This window comes from Girardinichthys multiradiatus, chromosome Y (genome assembly GCF_021462225.1).
Source record: "Girardinichthys multiradiatus isolate DD_20200921_A chromosome Y, DD_fGirMul_XY1, whole genome shotgun sequence".
Lineage (NCBI taxonomy): Eukaryota > Metazoa > Chordata > Actinopteri > Cyprinodontiformes > Goodeidae > Girardinichthys > Girardinichthys multiradiatus.
The window spans coordinates 22,822,370-22,843,220 of record NC_061818.1 but is presented as its reverse complement, the minus strand read 5'-3'; the positions used below and the strand labels follow the sequence as shown (position 1 = coordinate 22,843,220).

Here is a 20,851-nt window from a genome sequence, read left to right as displayed (position 1 = left end):
AAGAACTCTATAGGAGTGCAAATATTTTCTTGCACTACATTTAGCAGTGAGTATCGCCTGGGTTAGATTGTTCTGTAGTGCCCTAATTTACATAGTATTATTGTAGATTAATATCGAGGTTTCGGATCTTGACAATAAAATTTACAATGAAAGTAAAAAAATTTAAAAGATATTGCACACAAATGTTCAAAATGGAAACTTCATATGTGTCTTGTCTATAAATGAGCTATGTCCCAAATATCTATAAACTGCTTTTCCTCCATATCTGTGAGAAATAATGTGCTACATTAATATAAATCAGATACAAAAACCATGAAAATTTGGGTTTTCTGGTTTATTACATTCATGAAACCATGATTACCAGGAGTCATTTAAGGTGCATGTTAACTATTACATTGTTGCAGACATAACATAGCTTTAATAGTATAGGAAGGTATGTTCACATCACAATCATGCTGAATAATTCACAGGTCTTACTGCCAATGAGTATTTGACACATGCAAGAACAAAGCTTCCTATTGACGTTAACAGAGAGCCACCTTGTGGATAAAAGGTGAAGTGCAGACAGGGAAGAAATCAGACATTAACCAGTGTTTATTTTGTCATGGATATTTAAAAAAAGAACACACACACAGAAGCTTATGACGACTAAATTTAAACGAAAGAAAGATATTCAACAGATTCTCTTTTTTAGTATATATTTACCTGCATAATTCAAAATTTATAATCGAGCTTGATCTATTACCTCACTTCACCATTCTAACGTGAATCCATGAGTGTCTGCAGCCAGGTGAGGTGGCGCAACACTTTTTGGAAGATGTACCCTTTGGTGCAGTCAGCCCCATCTGGTTGGCTCACCACCCCTGTGAGAAACAACACATCTCTGTACAGAGTAAGCAAGGGGCTGCCGGAGCCCATGTTGCAGTCGACATTGGCCCGAGCAGTGGTGCAGCCCATTTTAATGATCATCAGTTTGGAGTACGTCTCCCTGCACTTGGGCAGAGTGCTGAACTGCAATTGGTTAACAGTGAGCGGCCCCTGGAACCCGGACACCTGTGTGGGTTCTTTCCAGCCGGTGACAACAGCCGGGAAATCTCCAGACATTAAGATGCTCTCAGCGAAGTCTTTCTCTGGCAGACAGACTATGCGGTCGCGAAGCTCGATCACAGCAAGGTCATTTTCAGGTCTCTCATGTAACGAGGGTGGTGGTGAACTAGCTTTATATACAGGATCTGCTCTCCCTCTTCATAGTTTGTGCTGCGCTTTCCTGAGGAGACGCGGGTAAGGAAAGATGACAGGATTAGTTAATTCGAGGTGCACAAAGCAGTGCCCAGATTCACGACACATACAATGTCTGGAGAAAGTATTACAAACTTCAGTGTTATGAAAGGTTATTTAATTAGATTTGTGTGTGACCAAGTTACACAAAGAAGTGTGTTGTTTGTACTGCTTTGCATGCATGTTTGTGCATTTTTTGAGCCCCATTTACTCTGATACCTTACATAAAATCCAGCCTTTAGAAGCCACATAATTAGTACGCTTGGCCATAATTTATTAATAAAATCTCAGTACAAACAGCTATTCTGTTAAAATCTCAGAGGGTGTTGTAGAAAACATTAGTGCATTGTGAAGACCAAGGAACATGCTGGATCGGTCAGTTGATTGGTTTTTAAGCAGAATTGGGGTATAAAACAAATATACCAAGCTTTAAACATCTCACTTCGCACTGTTCGTTGTCATTCATAATATGTAAAGAGTGTGGCACATCCATAAAGTACCAAGACACATACATCCACCTTAACTGACAGACCAGGCAAAGAGAGCATTAATCATTGAAGGCACCAGGTACCACCCCCAGCCACCCCTGTGGCCATACCCCTGTATGGAAAAGGGGCAAAAAAGAAAGTTAATGTTGAAATAAGTTGTCCCCTTTGAAATTTTTGGTGGCAATGTAAGGAATACGGAAAGCGTGGAAGAGGCTGCTCTGGTTAGATGACACCGACATTGAATTTTCTGGCCTACATGCAAAACACTGCACCCTAGACACATCATACCCAAGGAGAAAAAATGGTGGTGGCATCATCATAGTGTGGGGAAACTCTTCTTCAACAGGGACAGAGAAGCTGGTAGGAACGATGCAAAGATGAATGGAGCTAAATACAAGGTAATCCTGAAAGAAAATAAGTTAGAGGCTGCAAAGATTTGAGACTTGGATGAAGGTTCACCTTCCTGCAGAACAACGACCCTAAACACACAGCCAGAGCTGCAATGGAGGGGTTTAGATAAAAAAACATTCGGGTGTTGAAACGGCCCAGTCAAAGAGCAAACCTAAATCCAATTGATAAGAAGACTTTAAATTTGATGTTCACAGACACTCTCCACCCATTCTGACTGACCTTGGTGGTTTCTCCCTAGACCTGTTATCCCCGTGACCTGATCTTGGATAAGCGAAAGACAATGGATGGATGGAGTTTTTAATCACAGAAAACCTAAATAAAATACATTAAAGTTTGGGGTTACAATATGAGGAAATGCAAAAAATGCCATGAGGTATCAATACTTTTCACAATCACTGTAGTAACGTGCCAGATAGTAGACTGAACATACCCATGAAACAAATTATAGTACTTTCCTAACAGTAAATTAGCAATAATTTTACAGTACATTGCTATGAGACATTATTGAGGTATATGTATTATACCTCAGTGAAATCATGGTATCATTATGTTTATAAATAAAATGTAAACTTTTTTATGTCATACTAATTCAATTTAATTTCAGGCAGAAACGAAATATTACAGATCAACATTATTAGTCAGTTTTCATAAGTTCAACGTGACTTTGAAATTAGAATATATGTGGTTTTATATATTAGAATGAGCAATATATTATCAACAGACACCAAGTATCTTTCACTGATAATTTTACGCTGTTATAATTTCCAACCATTTGCAAATTCCTGATTTAAACCTGGGTTCAGTCTGGAGATTTGCCACTAGAAGGCACTAACTCCTGTAAACTACCTTTAAAACTTATCAAATTAATTTTGAGACATAAACTAAATGTTGTTTTTTTTTTTGTATATTTTTTATTTTGTTGCTAAGACAAAGCAAATTATATGAACCCAATTTTTTTCATTCTCTTAGTGTACCATCATGCATTAATTCATATATTATCTCATTTTTATCTGTTTTCTTCATATTTCAATACAATCTGCATTATTTCACTTTTCTCAAATTTCATTCATCTTCAGGTTCTAACTCTACTTTTTGGTTGAACATCTAGGACATGGCACAACGATCTGGAAAGAGACTTTTGAAATAGCATGGTCCAGGCTGATTAACTGTGCCTAACATGACTGTTTTCATTAATATTGCCTGTTTGTCTCCCTGCAGACATTTTTGAGAAATTTTGATCCACAGATTTGTAAGAAGAAATTTGAGTTTCTTTGTAACTCCTGAAAGAGATGCACTGGAAACATCCTATAGCTAAACCCAGCAAGTAAGCTTCTCTTTTCCTCTGTTCTTATACTGAGTCACAGTCCCTGCTGGGATCTGAAAAGCTCGTTACATCTTACAACAGTAAGAGAGAGAGACAGAAAGAGAGAGATGAAGAGCTGGACCTTTCTCCTGCCCTCTGGCTGAGAGCCTGAGATCCAGAAAGCAAGAGATGCTGTTCCCAGTCAGACATGAGGTGGGAAAATTCAGTGTTACTCTGCTAATCTGGAACTGGTTAAGAACAGATATAACATTCCTCTTAGCTCAGATTTAAAAAAAAAAAAATCAGATAGGCAAAGATCATTTTATTCGTGTTTTTATGAGTGATATCTGATGAAGTCTGATTAACCACTGTAGCTTCATCCATTAAATAATTACTCTCCTGAACCTTTCTTCAGTACTTCAGACCCTTTTTGACATGTTCATTTGTTTGTTTTTATGTTTGTTGTTAGTTCGTCTAATACTCATTTAGAAAAAGTAAACCCACATAAATATGGACAAGTTTAAATAAATAATAAATTCATCATTAATGAAATCAATCAGCGCTGGTCTTTTTGTATCAGTTTTCTTAGGAAGGTCAAGAAAAAACATCAGATTAATAAATGACTGATTGACAAATATATGAGAGTAAATAATTGATTAAATACATACAATTTGAATTCAATACAACACTCTTGTCCACCACACTCACCAACTGCCACCTGGAAGGAGGTATATTTCATGGCACACTGGGCTGAAGTCAAGACCAGGTTCTCCTTCAGAATTACTCCACTACAGTAGCCTTCAGACTCTGGACTCTTCAGGAGAGCCTGGTAAAAGGATGGAGATATGGGAACACAAAACAGACATGTGCAAGGTGCTCATTGGACTGGGCTCCCCTTACCTGCCAAGGACACTCGGCTGAAGCACAAGGAAGTCCTTCAAAGTTACTGGTAGCAATTCTTGACTGTCTGTTCTTCCACTGAGACAGTTTGTTCAGCTGACCACAGGGGTTTCTGACTAACAAGGACAGACAATTCTGATAAGATGTAGTTTTTGTTAAGGAAAATCAAACAAAAGGCTACATAGAGTTGAATCTAGATTTTTTTACATACACAATGTAACATAACCTTTTTTGTCACAGTCTGATGTTAAAATAGACAAATATTTTCCAGATTTACGTCGGTATGGATTACATAAATTATTTCTATTTGCTAAATCCCACAATAATGAGAAAATTTGTTTGAGGAAAGATAAGTCAAGGCTTTATAAGCTTTGGGTTGTTTCACAACAACTGAGTTAAATGAAGGTATACCTGTAGATGTAATTTAGAGAAACACCTCAAACACAGTTTCCTTTTTTGACATTGTGGAAATATTCAAATAAATCAGCCAAGATATGGGGAAAAGAAATGTGAACCTCTATAGGTTTGGTTGTTGGGTACAATGTCCAGATGCCTACAGGTACCACATGTATCGGTTTAAATTATACTCAACTATAAACAGCAAAATATGTGAATTAACCCCAAAACAAAGGCAAAGGACCTAGTGAAGTTGCTGGCTTAGGCAGGTAAGTAAGTGTCTTTATCTACAGTGAAAGGATTCTTGTCCCACCGTGGACTGGAAGGCCTATCAGAGAGGAAGAAGCTATTATTCCAAAAGCAAAGTAAAAAAGCCAGATTGCAGTTTGCAAATGCAATCAATCAAGTCTCTTTAAAGAATTGTCCTGTGATCTGATGAAATTAAAGTGTTTGGACATAATGACCATCATTATTTTGGATGTAAAGGGGGTAGGTTTGCAAGCCTGAGAACACCATTTCAACTCTACGGGAGTGGTAGCATGTTATGTGTGAGTGTTTTGCTCCAGGACTGACAGGTGCACTTCACAAATTAGATGGCATTATGAGGAAAGAGCATCATGTTGAAATGTTAAGGCATGAGTGTTCCAGACATGAGCCAGGAAAACAAAGTTTGAGCAAAAATCTTCAAAATTACCAAAGGTAATATTTTAGAGCCCTAAACTAAGTCCCATAGAAAATATGTAAGCAGAGCTTAAAAGGTGCATGCAAACGAAGGGGTCTAAAAACCTGACCCATTTAGACCAGTTCTATAAGGAATGGGCCATAATTCCAGCAAACTATAGTGAGAAACATTTGACCCAAGTGATACAGTTCAAAAGTTTAATCTGATTTAATCCCAGACAATGTTAATTAAATTATCTGTCTTCTTAGACAGTGTTTGTAAATTTATGGCTATAATTCTGACTTTTCTGAAGAAGCTCTGCAAGGTTGCTTTGAGGCTACAGACTGGGACGCACTGTGCCAGCCACATGGAGAGGACATCAATGCCATGACTGAGTGTGTAACCGACTATATAAACTTCTGTGTGGATAACATCATCCCCACCAGAACCGTGAGATGCTTCCCCAATAACAAACCTTGGATCACCAGTGACCTGAAGGACCTGCTTAACAAGAAAAAAAGAGCCTTCAGAGAGAGAGACAGAGAATTATTGAGGAGTTTACAGAAGCAACTTAAAGTCAAGATAAGAGACAGCAAGGAGGTGTACAAGAAGAAGCTGGAGAGCAGGCTCCAGCAAAACAATATCAGAGATGTGTGGACAGGGATGAAGAAGATCACAGGCTTCAAGCAGAGAGAAGATCAGACCGATGGAGGTCTGGACAGAGCCAATGAACTGAACACATTCTTCAATAGGTTCAGTTCAGAAACCAGCTTCGCATCCTCCTCTCACAGCCAAACAGACATTCCATCCTCCTTTGACCCACATCTTTCCTGTCACACCTCAAATGTTTTATCTTCCACCTCAGCCCTAGACCCTTCTGCTTCTACATGTTTACCTTCAACCATATCAGAAGATGCTGATACTTCCTTTGCTTCCCCCTTCCACCTGTGTGTCTCAAGAAGTCAAGTGAAGAGACAACTGGAGAGACTGAATAGGAATAAGGCTGCAGGTCCAGATCATGTCAGCCCTAGAGTCCTGAAGGCCTGCGCAGAGCAGCTCTGTGGGATTCTGCAGCACCTCTTCAACCTTAGCCTGGCCCAGAAGAAGGTTCCGGTGTTGTGGAAGACCTCCTGTCTTGTTCCGGTACCAAAGAAAACTCACCCATCAGTCCTCAATGACTATAGACCTGTTGCCCTGACATCTCACATCATGAAGGTCCTAGAGAGACTCCTGTTGGCCCACCTGAGTAAGCAAACAGTAAACCATCAGGATCCCCTTCAGTTTGTTTATCGCTGTGGAGTTGGAGTTGAAGATGCCATCATACACCTGCTTCAACAAACCCACTGTCATCTGGACAAAGCCAGTAGCACTGTGAGGATCATGTTCTTTGATTTCTCCAGAACATTTAACACAATTCAACCTGATTTGTTTTGTCAGAAACTCCAGAAGACTCAGGTGGAGGCCTCAACAATCTCCTGGATCAAAGACTACCTGACAAACAGACCACAGTTTGTGAGACTGAAGGGTTGTGAGTCTAACCAGGTAGTCAGCAGCACAGGAGCACCACAGGGGACTGTACTCTCACCATTCCTTTTCACTCTGTACACCTCAGACTTCCAGTACAAGACAGACTCCTGTCATCTGCAGAAATACTCGGATGATTCTGCAGTCGTGGGGTGGATCAGAGATGGACAAGAAGCTGAGTACAGGAAGGTGGTGGACCGCTTTGTGGCATGGTGTGGAAACAATCATCTCATTTTGAACGTGACTAAAACAAAGGAGATGATTGTAGATTTTAAGAGAAACAGGAATAAGTCAAAAACTATTTCTATCATGGGAGAAGAAGTGGAGGTGGTGGAGGAGTATAAATACCTCGGTGTTCACCTGAACAACAGACTGGAGTGGAGATGCAAATGTGAAGCCATCTACAAGAAGGGACAGAGCAGACTGTACTTTTTGAGGAAGCTTAGGTCCTTTGGTGTTTGCAGCAAGATGCTGCATATCTTCTATAAGTCTGTTGTGGAGAGTGTGATCTCTTCTACCATCATCTGCTGGGGAAGCAGCATCAGAGCCAGGAACTTAAAAAAGTTCAACAAGCTGATAAAAAAGGCTGGTTCTGTTCTGGGGACTCCTCTGGAACCACTGGAGATCATTGTGGAAAGACAGATTCTTCATAAAATGAAGAACATTATGGAGAACCCTGAGCATCCTCTTCATGAGACTGTCCTACAACAACAGAGTGTCTTCAGTCAGAGGCTTCTTCAGATCTGCTGTAAGACGGACACTACAGGAGATCCTTCCTGCTCACAGCCATCAGCATCTACAACGGCTCTTTGAAGAAACCTACATAATATGAGCTATAACAACATTTAATTTCCCTTTGGGATTAATAAAGTATTTTTGAATTGAATTGAATTGAATTGAATTTACCATTTCTTCTTTTCTCTTTACCATACAAACGGAAATGATAGGGTCTTTTACAGCCAACGAATTTATTAAAAATACATTTTAGGAGAAGTTAAATTATTTAAATAAATGTAACCAATGGTAAATAAGAAGGAAACTTCACTTCATCTAATTTGCAAAAAATACACATAAGAAAAAATGTCATTTGGACTTTTGTTCAAGCCAACATAAACATACCTGCAGGCTCACACTTGGTCTTCTCTTTGAGCTTCCACCCACGGGCACAGGAACACTGGTAGGACGTGTACCCTGGTTTACAAAACTGTGAGCATCCTTTGTGCTTTTCCAGTGTGCAAAGAGTCTCATCTACCTCATGAAACAGAGAAAGTAGCAGAGCGTGCACACTAATGTGTAAGTATTAAAGGGACAGCAATATTTACATGGTGCCTGCAACAGCCCTGTACCTTTTTCACAGTGGACCCCTGTGAAACCTGACTTGCAGACGCAGTCGTAGCCTCCAACACTGTCTGAACACATGGCTCCATTCATGCAGGGGTTTTCAGCACACTGGTCTCCATCTAAATACAAAACAAGTCTGTTAAAAGAGGTAATGCATTCTTGAATGGGAGGTTCTTTTAATATATAACATACCGATGTAGACAGACCAGAAGATGTCCTGGAAGAAAATATGCACATGATAAGCAAGAAGAATGTGCATGGAGGTCTTATCTGTTGGTTATCAGACATGAGGATGTTTTAGAGGAACTTGAAAATGAAAAGCAAGCTAACCGTGCGGTATGAGTCCTGGAAATACTTCCTGGCTTCTTCATAGGTGCACACCTTCTCCATGCAAGCCTGCTCCAAGGTCGACGGTCCGGCATTTCTCTTCTGACGGGAGATCAGCGAGGTGGCCTGCTGCTTCTCCAGAAACACTGAGAGAACAGTAACTTTACATTAACTCAGTAGGAATACTTCATACATTCCTTTATACAGCTCATATTATGCTTCTTTGGAAGTTAACAATTTTATCTAAAAGGAAATGATAGGTTCACGTTCTTTAAGTGTCCTATAATAAACCTGTCCTTGCACATTACAAATAGAGGGCAAATGGGCTAGAAAATATGGCTAGATAGAAGCATAGTAGTATTTTTTATTGACAAGCAAAAAATGAAATTAATACTTTATTGAACAGTTAATTTGAACAGGTTTTTTACACTTTTGATTATAAACAACAGGTTTATAAATACATTAAAAAGTCAGTAGCAGGGATCTGTAGAGCTGGCACAAATCACAAAGGTATCCATAAAGGAATAACTGAACTTTCAGCCATATTATCTGGGTGCAAATTTTTTAATTATGTGAACTTAAATGTAGTGCAATTTTAGTTGGTTTCGGTCAAGTTATCTTGATTCTTTTATATTTTTCTAACAAAATGGTGAGCTCTTTGATTTAAAAAAGGTAGTAGAGCATGCACACAAATGTCTGAGTAGTAATTAAACAAAAAATCTTCTTACAGCACCTGCAACAGTACTAGTACTAAGTAACAATCTACATTGTCAAGAATATTCACACAGACACTAATATTTCTGTAAGTTACCTCACTCATCACTCTACTTCCTAATATGCCAAAATATTGATGCTAAAACTAGTTTTAAATATCAGCTCTGTAATCATTTTACATTCGTTTCAAATGAGTTTTTCAGGGATGATGTAATCTCTGAATCTAATATGAATAATAATAAAAAAAGGCTTGAAAAATATTTTAAATGTTCTTTTTCTTGTTATAGATCTCAAAGAGAAAATCATAAAAATTTAACAGAAACAGGAGATTGCAACTATGCTACAAAATTACTTTCTGTGCATCTATACCATCATGTATCGTGATAATGTGCATGATCATTAAAACTGTTATTTTCCAATCATTTATTTCTGTATAGACGTGTAAATTAATGGATCCATATGCACCATATATAGCACCATCCACTAATAAATTCCACTATCAATTAAATTTATAGACATTGGATGCTGCTTTATAGCAAAGCATTGCATAAAGCAAAGCTATTTTACGTTGAAATTTAATTTGCAGGGCTGGCATGTCAGAAATTTGTGTTAGAAAGACAAATTAAAACTACAAATAACATTAATGAAATTGGAGTATGTTTAAAAGGATTAACAATCATTTGAAATTAATTTATGAATTAAACAAGAAGCATGGTGAAAACCCCAAGTTCTTTATTGATTTAAAAATTTTAATGTCTCTTCTGCTTATTTCTAATACTGTGGTAACTCTTTTACAATACAGGGGTATGTTACAGTTGCTGCCATCCCGACCTTCCTGTCTTTTTCCGCCCACTTGTATTCACCTGCCGCTGACCCTTACAGCACCATCTGGTTCCGGTGGTGGCCTTTCTCACCTGTCTGAGGGGTCTGAATGGCTGTCGCTGCCCCAGCAAGCAGACAGAGCAGGGCTGCATATGTTGTGGAAGAATGCATGGTGACACTCGGGCGTCTGATGTGTCTTTACTGTAGAGATCAATGTGCAATCCTGGGAATACAAGCAGATTGCACCCATGATGAAGAGGGTAAAGGAAAAAAAAAAAAAAAAAGACAGAACAATTCATTCATCCATCCATCTTTAAAGCCCAACCACTATAAACATTATTAGTCACAAATTCATTATGTTTTTTGTACGTAGACTTTAACAACGGGCTAAAACAGACTTAGTAAATGTGTCAGAAAAGGAATTTTTATGTAAGAATACTGTATCCATTATTTTATTTTTAAGAGACAGCTTTCATCAACAACAGGTGAATAATTTTACAGATGCGTGCAGTAAACAAGTTGCACATTTGTATGAGCGAGTGAACTGATCCGTTATGGTCCTTCTAAGCTACAGCAATGGCGAAATATGATTGGACCTTTTCAGTCTCAAGCTACTGCGCATGCTTGATTGGGCGATGATTTTCTATTACGAGTCAGAAATATCTGTTTTTATTTAAACGTTTTACTTGATTTAAGTACTTTTTGCATAAAGAAGACACAGCAGTATGATTAAATATATAATAATTTGTTATTTATGTCCATATTTTAAGGTAATCTTAATGTTAGAAATTTGACCACATTCTTTTGTGTACAGATGTTGATGTGGGACATCTGACGTGATTCAGCATCACAATGAAGCGCTGCCATGTTTGTGAGGCTTTATTTTATTACATATTGTGAAACAAGGAACAGAGACTGCGTCGTGTCTTATTTATTGCCCCAATACAATATGTTTTTTCACTAATAGGAGGTTGAGAATTATTATATTTTTGTTAAAAATATCCTTTTTATCAAGCAGCTTTCTGCAGTTGCAACACACAGTCCTTGAACTTTCGTTGTTTTTACTAATATGAGCAATATCTGGTGAAAACTACGGCGAAAAAGATAAATATACACCGTTTGTTTTTGACAGCCGCGTTAGTCCAGCAGGCCGAAACCAGTTTGAACAAGATTACCGACAAAGATAACGATAAAAAAGATGTTCGGTACTTACTGGCAGGGTCAGGGTCAATGTACCGGCCCGACCTGTTCCTTCTCCCCACTGGTTCTGACAGAAAGCAGGAACACACTGGACGGATTCGGGCCTGTCCGTCCAAAATTACGGGCTCTGATCACGTCCAAGACATCCGCCTTTCTCTGGTTAGTTTGTGATGTGTGTAATGACAAAGATGAGCCAATAGAGGGCACTGTTACATAGTGTTCAGACAGGAGCAACCATGACAGAATCTGTTACTGTTCAAATTGTAGTTAGTTAGTTAGTTAGTAAGTTACTTACATACGTAGTTAACTAAAAAGTAAAATTGGATACTAATGCAAATAAGGATACTGATTATTGGTGACAGATTTAGCTCATGGGGTAATTTTCTTTATTAGTTCCTTCCAGGCAAGTTGATGGGATAACATTACAAATCAAATAACATACAAAACACTGTACTTGAAGACAACTGAAACTGCACATCACCCTGAACACACCATCCTTACAGTGACACATGGTAGTGGCAGCATCATGAGGTGGGGGATGGTTTCTTCAGCAGGGACAAGCTGGTCAGAGTTGATGGGGAGATGGATGGGGCTAAAAGCACAGCAGTGGTCAAAGAAAACTTTTTGAAAACATGTAGTTGGAGCTACAGTAGAATGGTTGAGTTTAAACCATATTGGTTTAAATGGCACAGTCAAATTCCAGATCTAAATTCATTTGAAAATCTGTAGAAAGACATGGGAGATGTGCACAAATCCCCTCTATTGACTGCGTTGCTGTGATTTTAGCAGAATTTGGTTCAACATAATATTTACTCAAGTAGGCTGACTACATGTGTGTGACAAACATTTCTGGTTTTTAACTGTAAACAGATTTTCATTCAACTTTAAGTTAATTCCTCAGTAATGTCCTGCTTTATGTTGTTTTACCTAAAATCATAAAAAAAAAAACTACAGTAATGTTTGTGGTTGTAACGTAAGGAATAGATAAAAGTTTTCTTGAACAGTTCTCATTTCTTAAGATATGGTCTGGTCATCAATAGTCAATTGGTGATGCAGTAATCAATATGAAAAAAAACATAATTGAGGGAAGATACATCCTAGCAGCGCCAACTGTTTAATAAGGTCTTCTCCATTTAAAATTTTGAAGATGATAACAGTTTTGGTAACTTTTTTCTACATAATTTTTAAAACATAAAGTCCAGAATGGGACCAAGGTGTGACAAAGTCTGTTATAATGTTGAGCTCCTCAACCCTCAAAAAAACATTTGAACATAACATAACTTTATGTTATTTACAGAGCATCAAACAGACAGTTTGTTATTCAATAACAGACAATATTTAAAAAGCCAATTTTGTATTTGAGTCAGAGCTGATATGAGAATCAAAGATGCTTCTTTGACTTTTTTTGCATGTGCAGAAATCAGTGTATTTATTGAGTATGTTTGGATATTTGTGCCAACATCTAACAATCATTAATATAAAGTATAAACAAGACTGGTCCAGGAAAGTCACTGAATTTGCGACAATCTCTCATCCTGCGCAGTGCAAGTATATAGCAGCATAACTGTGGCATAACAATATTTTATCCAATGTCGGAGAAGCATATACTAATGAGAATTATCCCAAGCACATGCAGCACTGAGATTTAACAAAAAATAATTGCAGTATAGCCACAAGTCAATTATCTGGAACAATAAAAATGATATTATCAACTTTGACGAGTTGTGTTTTTGTGCAATGGTGAGCTCTGAAAGCTGGATGAAACTGTTTAAACAGATTTAAATTTGTGACCTAACGGACTAATTAAAATTAAAGTGACAAAATTTCTGAGACAAACAAAAGTTACATCAGAAACAGGAAACACAATATGTAAGAAAGAAATAATTAATGATTTTACTTACCTAAAGTAGTTTATGATGCTGTATTATGGAGCCAGTTAAAAGTTTACTATGCTTTCATACTATAAATTTATTGTGACTTTAAAGAATCATTTTAAGATAAATAAAATTTTAGCTAAATGTGCCACTTAATTCAGAAACACTGGAGGTGCTCATGTTTCAGCCTCTTTGAATTTAGAGCTTATTGACACTATCTGCAGGCTAATAAAAATGTAAAACAGAAGTATCTTCATACAGAAAAGTCATACACAATAAAGACAAAATAAGGGTTGTTCATTGCTCCATGACCCTCAACAGTGTGATAAGATGGACAAGTGATTCTGTGTGTACATCTGATCAGCTAAAACTGGGTGTAATCTGCTGTGATCAATAGGAGAACCTTATAGCTACAAAGAAATGCACAGCACCCTGGAAACAATAAGCAGCCAATTAGAGCTCTTCACAGATCACATTAAACCCCTCCAACAGTGCATGCTTCTGAAACTGGACTCGAAAAGTAGAGCAGGAGTCCCTTTCTTAGTGGTCATGTTTTAATAAGACTGTTTGCAAGAGCAATGCAATTTACACGCAGAGCCATGGGGGCTTTGATCTCAGAAGCAACCATGTTAAATGTCTCCATCTCCCCAGTCTAATAACATAGGGATAATATGAGCCTGCTCAGACCAGCTGATCCCTGGTACGGGACAGGAATGGGAGCTCAAGTGGCCAGCGAAGGGAGAACAACCAGTAGCTGGTGTGTGTAGACAAAGAGCATGTTTAAGCATGAATAATTGCAGCTGGATGTGTAAGTAATTAACGTTGTTGTCATTTCCCTGGTGAATTTAATCTGAGGTTAAATCCAGAACCATGGCCCAGTAAAGGTTTGTGCACACACATTTTTCTATGAACACATTACAAAGTATATGCAGACTGTTGCTATGCACATTCAAGCTGGCAGGTATGTTCAGCACTGCATAAGCTGGTTTGTGGTGTGCAGTGGTGGAAAGCACCACCAAACATTTGATCCATCGCTTTCAGTTGATTATGTTTTATTCAACATCCCCCTCTCACACTGTCATTCACTCTCTCTCTCTGTCAATGCAGCTCCCATTTATTCCCTCTGCCCTCATTATTTTTTGAGTACCAGCTCCAAATTGCAGGGCAGCACCAAAGAAATACTACATCATTGCACATGTCTTGCCTGCTCTTCTTCAGTCCAGTTTTATAAGCACACACAAAAAAAAAAACAACACACAAAAAAAAAAAAAACACCAGGGTGTCATCACACAAGATATCAATAGTTAATATCACCTCATGCTCGAAAACTTTCAGATAAAGTAAACAGGGTGAAAACAAAGTCCCCAAAGCTCTATACATGTTTGGTCTCCATCAGCTACTTTAAGGGATATCAAGGTGTGTGTGTATATACTGGTCCTTCTCAAAATATTAGCATATTGTGATAAAGTTCATTATTTTCCATGTCATGATGAAAATTTAACATTCATATATTTTAGATTCATTGCACACTAACTGACATATTTCAGGTCTTTTATTGTCTTAATACGGATGATTTTGGCATACAGCTCATGAAAACCCAAAATTCCTATCTCACAAAATTAGCATATCATTAAAAGGGTCTCTAAACGAGCTATGAACCTAATCATCTGAATCAACGAGTTAACTCTAAACACCTGCAAAAGATTCCTGAGGCCTTTAAAACTCCCAGCCTGGTTCATCACTCAAAACCCCAATCATGGGTAAGACTGCCGACCTGACTGCTGTCCAGAAGGCCACTATTGACACCCTCAAGCAAGAGGGTAAGACACAGAAAGAAATTTCTGAACGAATAGGCTGTTCCCAGAGTGCTGTATCAAGGCACCTCAGTGGGAAGTCTGTGGGAAGGAAAAAGTGTGGCAGAAAACGCCGCACAACGAGAAGAGGTGACCGGACCCTGAGGAAGATTGTGGAGAAGGGCCGATTCCAGACCTTGGGGGACCTGCGGAAGCAGTGGACTGAGTCTGGAGTAGAAACATCCAGAGCCACCGTGCACAGGCGTGTACAGGAAATGGGCTACAGGTGCCGCATTCCCCAGGTCAAGCCACTTTTGAACCAGAAACAGCGGCAGAAGCGCCTGACCTGGGCTACAGAGAAGCAGCACTGGACTGTTGCTCAGTGGTCCAAAGTACTTTTTTCGGATGAAAGCAAATTCTGCATGTCATTTGGAAATCAAGGTGCCAGAGTCTGGAGGAAGACTGGGGAGAAGGAAATGCCAAAATGCCAGAAGTCCAGTGTCAAGTACCCACAGTCAGTGATGGTCTGGGCGAATAGGCTGTTCCCAGAGTGCTGTATCAAGGCACCTGGGAACAGCCTATTTGTTCAGAAATGTCTTTCTGTGTCTTACCCTCTTGCTTGAGGGTGTCAATAGTGGCCTTCTGGACAGCAGTCAGGTCGGCAGTCTTACCCATGATTGGGGTTTTGAGTGATGAACCAGGCTGGGAGTTTTAAAGGCCTCAGGAATCTTTTGCAGGTGTTTAGAGTTAACTCGTTGATTCAGATGATTAGGTTCATAGCTCGTTTAGAGACCCTTTTAATGATATGCTAATTTTGTGAGATAGGAATTTTGGGTTTTCATGAGCTGTATGCCAAAATCATCCGTATTAAGACAATAAAAGACCTGAAATATTTCAGTTAGTGTGCAATGAATCTAAAATATATGAATGTTAAATTTTCATCATGACATTATGGAAAATAATGAACTTTATCACAATATGCTAATATTTTGAGAAGGACCTGTATATACTTGTTCACCAGCAAGGTTAATGTAAGAGGTTGTGTCTGAGCAAAGAAAATTAATTTAGGATAAAAGCATTTAAATATCATGTATTTCATTGTGTTTTTATTTGTTTGTGGTGTTTAACTGTTTGAGTGCTAACATGCCTCTAAGTCTTGTAGCTTCAAAATTAGTTTTTGGGTTGTGTTTTTAAAGTGAAGACAAATGTTATTTCAGTGAGTGGTTTAAACACTGATGGTCCAGTAACATGAGCTTGCTCCTTTTTATCTGTATTGTCAATCTCCTTCTCACTAACCTGCATAAAATATGTCCTCATATTTTATGCAGGTTATATAATTTTTATATAATATATTTTAGTTACCCTTCTGACTTGCATCATGAACTGGTTGTTTGAACATATCCAAATTTCTGTTCGTAATTAGTTTTTAATTTAGCATCATTCTAAATTTCTCAAAACAAACTTTGGCTCATAAACAAACATGTTCACATTAAACTGCAATATCGCTGCATCCTTTTTCTGGTTATTGGTTTCAGTTTTATTTTTGTTTCCTTTGTTAGTTTTCCTCATCCTTTAATTTTTCTTTGTAGTTTAGTTGAATGCTACTAGTCTAGTTAAAGAGTTTGTTAATTAAAGTATTTTAACTTGAAGTTGAATTATTTGTTAATAAATTCTTGGGTTTGGAGAGAAGTTGTTGGTGTTTATTCTGTACATGTGGGAACTGCTTGCTGTTTGAGAATGCCAGTGCATGAATTCACTCCTTCATCTATTGATCTATAACACCGCATTTCACCAGGCAGGTATTCATTAAAACAATAACTGATAGAGACTCAGAGCTGCTTGGCTAATTACTGTTAATGAGCTGGTGCCTTGACTTGGTAATTTTGATCAAAATTACTAACTCTGTTAATAACAGCTGAAGAGGACATCGATGCCATGACTACGTATATAACCGACTATATAAACTTCTGTGTGGATAACATCATCCCCACAAGAACAGTGAGATGCTTCCCCAATGACAAACCCTGGATCAACAGTGACATGAATTATCTACTTAACAAGAAACAAGTGCAAACAAAGAGACAGAGAATTATTCAAGAGTGTACAGAAGCAATTTAAAGTCAAGATAAAAGATGACAAGGAGGTGTACAAGAATAAGCTGGAGAGCAAGCTCAAGCAAAACAATATCAGAGATGTGTGGTCAGGGATGAAGAAGATCACAGGCTTCAAGCAGAAGGATGGACCGATGGAGGCCTGGACAGAACCAATGAACTGAACACATTCTTCAGTAGGTTCAGTTCAGAAACAAGCTCAGCATCCTCCTCTCCTGCTCACAGCCAAACAGACATCCGACCCTCCTTTGACCCACATCTTTCCTGTCACACCTCAAATGTTTTATCTTCCACCTCAGCCATGGACCCTTCTGCTTATACATGTTTGCCTTCAACCCAATCAGAAGATGCTGATCCTCCCTTTGACTCCCCCTTCCACCTGTGTGTCTCAAAAAGTCAAGTGAAGAGACAACTGGAAAGATAGAGACATAGTCTGCTTAGCCTGCTGTTTTCATTTTGAAGCTATATTTCTGATTCCTGCAAAGTGTTGTTTTTTCTTGTTAAGTTTGATTCTGCCATTGTAAAATGGTTTCCTTTCAGTAATGATGACAAAATTCAAACAGTTTCCTTAATTTCATGTTTTTTATTTTCTCCTTTATTTTCAACTTATACTTTTTTTATTATTAGTTCTCTATTCTTTGTATCACCCTTTCTCACTTAAATGGTCTTTATAAAGAACTCAGCAATGGTTGTTGAAATGAAAATCCAAATTGTTTTCAATTTGATAATTTTCCTGACCCATTCCTGGAAAAAAGACAAACATATACAAGAAAGATAAAAGGAATTTGTTAAGCTGACTTATAGACAACTGGTTGCTTCATAATAAGCAGTTTCTGCTTCTTGAAAATGATTTGACAAGCACACTGCCCACAATTTCTGCTCTATGACATAGGTTAAAGGCATTGTTATCAGACTTATTATGTCTACCAGCCTAATATGAAGCCTTGAGATCTGAAATATATTTTTACAGTTCTTCTAATTTGATCAGAAATTCAGACTTGTGAAGTTTAAATTTGCTCTTCTTGCTTTGAAGGGTTTTTATGGGAACTTATTGAAGCTTAGCTGTGAAATGTCTGCAGGTTCACAGTCCTGCTGGTTTCTTAGCTTTAGTTTTTCCCATCAGACAGAACTTTATATATTTGTGTTGTCTGTGAGTTTTGGCATACCTTAATGTTGCAATCTCCACTTTCTGCTTCTGTTGCTCACACATTGTTTTTCTTTATTTTCAGTCTAGTTTTTCTTCTCAGTTTTTTTCTAGTGTCAATAAAAAAGTACAACCCCTTACAGATATCTTTAGCATTTGTGTCACAAATTTCAGATTATCCAACTAATTTTAATATCACAGAGACAGTCTGAGTAAATACTAAAAGTAGTTTTTTGATGACAATTTAATTTACCGAAAAAAGCTAACCACATCTACTGGGCCATATGTGAAAATGTAAACCCTAATAATGTGCCACAGTTGGTGGGGCAAAACCTGTTACTGCCAACAAACATTTTGATACCTAGCAATGAATCCTTTATATCACTGTGTTGGAATTTCACCAAACTTTGCACAAAATTGCACCCCTAGTAAAATGTTTTCATTTCAATGGAATTAAAAATGGCCACGGCCAAACAGCTCTACAGCGCCCCCTAAACTGAGACAGGCCAACCGGTATAACGAACACTTGTTAAATTTGGTACTCAGGTAGAACCTTTGAAAAACAAGTGAAAACGTTTCTTAGAAGTATGTCCTAAAACCAACAAAGGTCGGCCATTTTAGGCCAAAGGGTCATTTTTTCACATTTTACTCATATCGAACTTTGACAAACATTGGGATTTTGAGCTATTGGCTTCAAATTTGGTCAGTATCCCTTTGAAGAGTGGTATTTAAAAACAAAATGGTGAGATTTTTAGCATGTCTTGGGGGCACAGCCAGGCCTCAACCTTTTCCTTCTCGGCAGAAAAATTCAAAGTGCTGTACATTTCATATACAGAGGCAGAATTATACTGAAGTCAGTATGGTGGATCCATTTTAAATCCGACTATGTGGTTTTATGGGAATCAAAGCCTCGCCCCCAGAGACCAGGAAGTCACTTTTTTCACTCTGAAATGTCCCTCCTCCTGTATGATTCATCAATGTGCTCTTGTAATGTTGTCAAAAATGGTTCACAATGTGGTTTGCTGGAGTCCCATAACCTTTCAAATGGCATTGTAACCCTCCAGACTGATAGATGTCAAAAGCTTTGTTTCTCATGTTCTTGAATTTTCTTTAAATCAGGGTGTAGTGTGATTTTTTAGATGTTTTAATCTACTTCATGTTGCCAGACCGGTTCTATTTCTTGGTTTGACAGATCTGGCAGTGATCAGGTCTGTGTGTGACTAATGAAATTTAACCAAAAAATGTGGTTAATAAAAAAAAAGCCATGCTTATTTGGATTGTTTTTCTTTAATAAATAAGACATAATTTAAAAACTGCAGTTTGTATTCAATTAGGTTGCCTGTGTCTGGTATTAAAATGTATCTGAAACATTTAAGTGTAAATGACAAAGCAGAAGCAAATGAAATCCATGGAGAGTTAAATACTTTTTCAAAATACTCAATGGGGCTTCATAAGCTTTTATCCTATTAAGTCGTCAGCTTTAAACCTATTAATGGCTGCTTAGAAGTGGCATATGTTACTTTATTGTACTAGAGCTTCAGTTTGTTTTAATACCTGCTATTTTCTCTCAGTCTATCGTATCACCACCTTCCGGATTGGAGTTCAACAACACCTTCTGCTTTGCTTTTTAAAATGGAGTTCTGTTGTTCTTTAACAATATTAGCCCTGCAATAATCAGCAAATTGTTCTCAATTTTCTCTGTATAGTACCTCAACTGCTTCATCAGCATCTTAATTTTATTGGCTCATGCTCTTTGACAGTAGTAATGTGATTTTGGTCCAAGTCCAGCTGAACTAAACTCAGATATAGCCGGAGGTTGCGAGCCATCTGTTGGTACACAAACTCACACAGCACAATTTTCCTTCCTCTCCTCCATTTTTGTTTTTTGTTGCTACTGTAATTGGGTCACTCAGTTCAAGACCAGAAATTTATCTGTAAAATAAACTCACTGACAAAACCTTTTCCAGTCTTTCCTTATCTGGTCCATGTGCAGGACTCTTCATTTAATGATAGCAATGATTTCTGTTTGCTTTGCTTTCATTGATTTCCTTAATAGAGTAGTGTGAAAAACTATGAAAGTGATAAATACACAGAACAGATAAAAAACATGAAATAAGTGAAAAATAATTACTTACATAGAGTGTAGGGACACTCCAGTGACCGTTTAGTTCCCCTCACTATACTTTTCAGGGCCCTCTGTGTTTACCATATTGCAGATGAAGCACCATGCACAAGAAGTTGGATCAAATACGTATTTTTTTAATAGCAGATAATACTCTAAGCTGAAACTGTTGTTTTTATTTTGCCTGTAGGTATTTTTGCCATTGTCATTTTTTTCACCTGTAATAAGAAATATGCCATTTTATTTCGCACAAATCCAGCGAGGTACTAGTTTCAAAGGATATGATTGAGGCAAAATATTAGCATATTGTGATAAAGTTCATTATATTCCATAATGTAATGATGAAAATTTAACATTCATATATTTTAGATTCATTGCACACTAACTGAAATATTTCAGGTCTTTTATTGTCTTAATACGGATGATTGTGGCATACAGCTCA

General features: G+C 37.8%; 1 pseudogene; it reads right to left on the bottom strand.

The window, feature by feature from the left end:
• Nucleotides 1-319: 319 nt before the first annotated feature.
• LOC124863758 lies at nucleotides 320-11,543 on the bottom strand (annotated as a pseudogene).
• Between the last annotated feature and the right edge of the window lie 9,308 nt (nucleotides 11,544-20,851).